This window comes from Condylostylus longicornis, unplaced genomic scaffold, assembly GCF_029603195.1.
Source record: "Condylostylus longicornis isolate FDR11 unplaced genomic scaffold, ASM2960319v2 ptg000034l, whole genome shotgun sequence".
NCBI classification, from domain to species: domain Eukaryota; kingdom Metazoa; phylum Arthropoda; class Insecta; order Diptera; family Dolichopodidae; genus Condylostylus; species Condylostylus longicornis.
This window is the reverse complement of record NW_026578003.1, coordinates 2815794-2821396: the sequence shown is the minus strand read 5'-3', so window position 1 is coordinate 2821396 and position 5603 is coordinate 2815794.

The following is a 5603-nucleotide window of genomic DNA, read 5'->3' as shown; positions in this document are numbered from 1 at the left end:
AAATTCGATTGAGTTAAAAATGAAATGAACAATATTTTAAAGAAACAAATGAATAAAAATCAACTCAGATTATTTATTCTACTACTACACTACACTATACAGATAAAATGAATGATATGAAAATTGTAAAAGACTTAATGTGTGTTTGAAATGTGTGTAACAATAAAATGAAAAAGTGTGAGTAAGAAGGTGAAATAGCAATAGTAAGAGTAGAGTAAACACAATTTACTAACACTACATTTAATTACATTTCTTTTAATTTTTCACTAGATAGAGTGATTGCCTTTTTCTTTGCTCTATGTTTTGTTAAAATTCTAAATACAATATTAGTGATGTTAATTTTAGATTATCAAATAAAAATGTAGTAAAAAAAATGTTGTGTATCAAAGGCATATTGTTAAAGAGTACAGTGCAAAATTTTATTTGAAGTAGTCAAATTTCGCTTGAGCACCACTTGAGTATTGATAGATGTTTAAGTAACAATACTATTTAGGTTTTGATAGATGATAGTTTTTCAAACTACATTAAATTTTAATTATAATAGAATATTATGTTATATGCTTAAATCAAATTAGACGAACAGGCTAATGTAAAACAAAATAAGTTATAAGTTCTGTTCCAGTTATAATTACTACATGTCGGCCAAATTTAATAACAAAATTTTCTAATTATTAAAATAATTTAATAAAAAACCATTTTTGAAGTACAGTCAATTTAGTTTTTTTTTTTTAACTAAAGCTATTTTAGAATATTTAATTTAAAACTATAAAATATTGTATTTTATCTGTTCTTTTCTGTTATTTGTTTTCATTCTACTTTAGGATTCATTCCACTTTTTGACACATATTATTATTGTTTTAAATAAAGAATTGCTGCAGTTGGAGGTTATAAGTTCTGATATAATCTACAAATAATTTTATATCGTAAACTTTTTAAATTTATTGAAATCTTCTATTTTTAATTTTTTGAAATCAATATGTTAAAAAATTGTTCATTTTTCATAAGCGTTCCAAAAATTTATTCTAATTTTTTCTGAACATGTTATCTATTAATTTTATTGTATGTAGCATATTTGAGATTACCATTTCAAACACTATCTTTATTATACAGCTGTTATAATGGCAGTTCTTTTGTATATGTGTTTGGGAGCTTAAAATAAAATTTCTCATTTTACATTATCATCATAAGAAATTTATCTGTGTGTGTGTATGGTTAAATATAATTTTAATAAATTAAATGTATTGGTTTTAAAAATAGAATTTTTTATATGAAATAAAACATTTGGTTTGTTGTTAAACCACAATCAAACATGTGTTTCATACTTAGAAAAAATGTTTCATAAATAAATTTCAAATGTTAAAGAGCGAATTAAAAAGAATTATAAAAATTGTAATTAAAACAACTACAATTTTTGTTAATATTCTAAGATTATAATATTTAAATAACATCATTAAAATAAAGATAAATGAAATTCAAATTTCAAATTCTTAAGATTAATTTAAGATTGCGCTCTCTTTCCAGAGAAATAGTGCGCACTATTCTAGTTTCTAGTGATTCTCTTTTTAAATATGTTACGTATATTGATATGCAATTAAAAAAAGAATGATTAGAAATTTAAATAAAAATGAATTGATTTCCTGCACTTAGTAACTATAGCAATAAGCAAGGTATGGTTCAAGTGTTATATTGTATTACACATCTTATATGACTCATATACATAATTTATGTAAAATAACAAATTTATTAAATTTTCAATTAAATAAAGAAAATTTTGTTGATAACCAAATTATATGCATAGTGCATGCTATTAATTATATAGCCACTCTACAAGTTACAAGCCGTGTGTATAGGTAAATGTTTAGGTCAAATTTTGAAATGCCATTAACAAAATCTTATCAAATCTAATAACTGATCAATGACATTTTGATGATAAATACTTACATATATGTTTGCTCATAAAGTTATATTCTTAAATTATAAAATTAATGTTATACATTATATTATTATCTTATCTTAATCTGAAATATAATATTCAAGGTTTAAAATTAAAGTAACTTTAGTATCTAAGACAATCGATTAATTAACATGTTTTTTTTTGTGATAGTTGCACATTATCATGTTTCAGAGCTTATTAGAATGTACCTTTGATCATTATGTACATACAGATATTGTAAAATTTAAAAGTCTAACAAGGAAAATAGATATTGAATTAAATTATTGATTTTTGCTAGAATTAATTGTTATATAAATTATATAACCAAAATTTACGAAAGCAATATAATAATATAATATAAAATAGTATATAATTAGTTTTAATTTTTCGATATTACGGTTCTGTTAGAAATTAAACAGTAGGTACTTATTGATATTTCAGCATAACTTCGAAGCAAGTTACTAAATTTTTATTAAAAAGAAAAGAAAGGGAAGACAAGCAATTGTGTAAAAAAGTTGAGTTTAATCTAAAAAAGATTGAATTATTTGCAATTCAACAGTTCAACGAGAAATTATATTATTCCAATATTTAAGGCCGTTTCGATAATTTTTTCCGGGGCTTGAAAAGTCCCTTAAATGATTATGAAAAGTTTAAGAGTTTTTTTTAAATCTTTTCAATGGTAGGTCAGCAGACTGTGTCAATTTAACTTTTTAAAGCTATATTGGGATCTTTTTGAACGTTGTATTGCACTGGCATGGCTCTGGGGTACTTGTCTAGTAAACATGCTTGCATTAAAAATAATCATCTATTGCATATACTTCGTGACAAATTGAATATTGCTATTTTATATAATTTACAAGTGGGCCACATTATATAATTTCAAGTCTACATTTTCAATTTTTCACCAAAATTTTATTTTTTGAAGTAATAAGAGTAAAGTACATAAATTTTTGCACTCAATTACAAATTATTATGTATAAATTTTATATAATATAATGGTTTGATATAAAACCAATAAGTCAATGTTCCTTAATATATTTCAAGATTTCATTAACACACACATTCATACTGAAATTTTAAAAAATTGAAAAAGTTGGTGTTGCATGTACTTAATTATTTTAGTTGTGCAATTTTGATTTGTCATTAAAAAAAAGCAATGATTATATACGTTATATAGTTATTAATTAAATGAAACTTGTTTTTAGAATATTTTAAATGAATTCTAAAATATTTATAATTGCATATGTATTTAATTATATTATATCAAAAACTTATTATTTGCTTTGTACAGCAGATTGATTGATAATTAAAAGCTCAGCATTTCAAAGGTTATCAAAGGTTTAGAAATTTTTATAAGATTGTATAAGTATTTATAGGTATACATGTGATCGTTTGTAGAGATATGCAGATATATGTGAAAGTGTTATACATATTACGTATTTTTAATTAATTTTAGATAAGTTTTCATTTTACACATATTTGCATTTCATATTTGATTTCTATACAATTATAATAGTATATTATATATACTTATGTAAGTAAAAATTCTTCTGCAAATAATATTATAAGTTGTCTGGCAAAAAGTGAATCTTCAATAGAGCCTTTGATTTCAAAATAAATATCGTAAATATCGTGAAGCTACAATACGTTACAACTGTTATCACATAAATTATTGTCGCATATTTACAGCGGCCAAATCTAATTTTTCTAGCTTTTTCAATAATTAATCTCTTCTTTCATTTTTTGGAAAAAGTGAGACGCTTAATACGTAAAATATTCTACTGAACTGTGGTATGGGAATAAATAACCCTTAATCGTTTTCGGAAAATCAAATTAATGTTTCTTTTTACTGAACGGTAATGTTCAATATTCTAATTTTTATCATAATTTCTAATAAGACTGAACTGTGATTTAGAGAATTGTTAATTGACTTGAAATAGAAATTTTCATTTGAATATAAATAATTTTTAAATAAGTTAAGTTTAAAAAATGAAATTTACATTATTCTATAATTATAAATTCATTATACTTTGGTTGATTCTATTTTACAAACGTGAGAGATAGAAATTTAATAAATTATTTTATATTTACAAATTTTTCCGGAAGATTAAATTGCATCAGACTTACGTATATAAAAACGTGATCATTTATTAAATATAGATAAGGCAAAAATTAAATATTTAATATCACTTTTTAATTTTTTGAATATTTAAACAATTTCTTTTTAATTAATAGAATTAAAAAGAATGTATTAAAATGTTGTGAAAAAATTGTTTGAAATTGGATTTATTAAATTAGCAAATATTTTACGCGGAAATTTCAATAAAATTGGAATTTTGTTAATATAAATTAATATTGAGATTTTGTAAAATTTTTTTTTAAAATAAGAAAATTGAAAAATGAATAAAATTAAACTTGTTGAATAATAAAAAATAAATACGGAACTTGTTGAAGTCAATTCTTTGTTCTGTAATTTGTATAAAATATTGAGCAATTGCATAATTTTAAAAGATTCTTCTAATCACTTTATGTGTTTTAATATTTGCAGCCTAATCGTGTTACGCACTTCTTCTTCTCACTTTTTATTCACTTTCGAACAAGAATTATCTATTTTTCTAATGAATATTTAATTTTTCCAATAAGATTACTCATTTTTCAATAGGATTTTTGAATTTTTCTTAAATTATCGACTGAACGTTTCACCTTCAAAAACAAAGTAAGTAAAATAGTGAGATACACAATGGGGCTCTTAATATAATATTTATTAATGTATAATATACTATTTTTTGTAAATTCACGAGTCAATTTTAACAAATTTTAACTCATAACTTGTATAAAATATATGTATAGGTATTTTAGCTAATGTCAACTATTATACCAATGAATCCGAATCCGATCAATTTATTGAACTAATTATTTTAATTAGTTAAAAAAATTTTACTTAATTTACAAAAATACAAATTTTAATACTTTTTATGGATAATTCTTTTCTATGGTAAAATGGAAAATGATACGACGCAGACGTGGAAGAAAACGTTAACACTAGTTATTATTCTCTACAAATTACTAGTTATTACTTTCTAGTTACTACAAATTTCATTACATTTGATCTTCATTATATACGATATAAGGAATTAACAAAGTACTGTAAACAGTTATACATTATTTGAGTGTTATACATACATACATACATATACCTGTAATACAAATCGTTAAGCATAATGTTAAGCATAATTTTAAATAAACATGCATATTACATAATAAAGATGACTTAAATGCTCTTAAAGGAGTTAATTTTTTCGACACATTTCATTAAAGTACTTTAATTTTTAAATTATGTATGTATGTATTAATTAAGCAAATTTTTGAATTACGTTGCACAAATTTTTAACTGAGGGTATTATTGAAAGTTATCATTTTTACGACATTTTTGTGACAACAGTAAATAATTCAATTTTTACGATAATTCTAATTTCTAAGTAATGGGCTCAAAGTTCATGAAAGTATAATTATTTGTTCGTAATCGAACCTCATCATACTGTTTGTATCTTCGCATAAATGCTTATTTTTTTTTGTTCCGTATAATAAATAAATTTTTTAAAATGTATAAAAGATTAACAATTACGTTTATTATATAGTATGAAAAATATGTTTTACGAATTATAGGGAA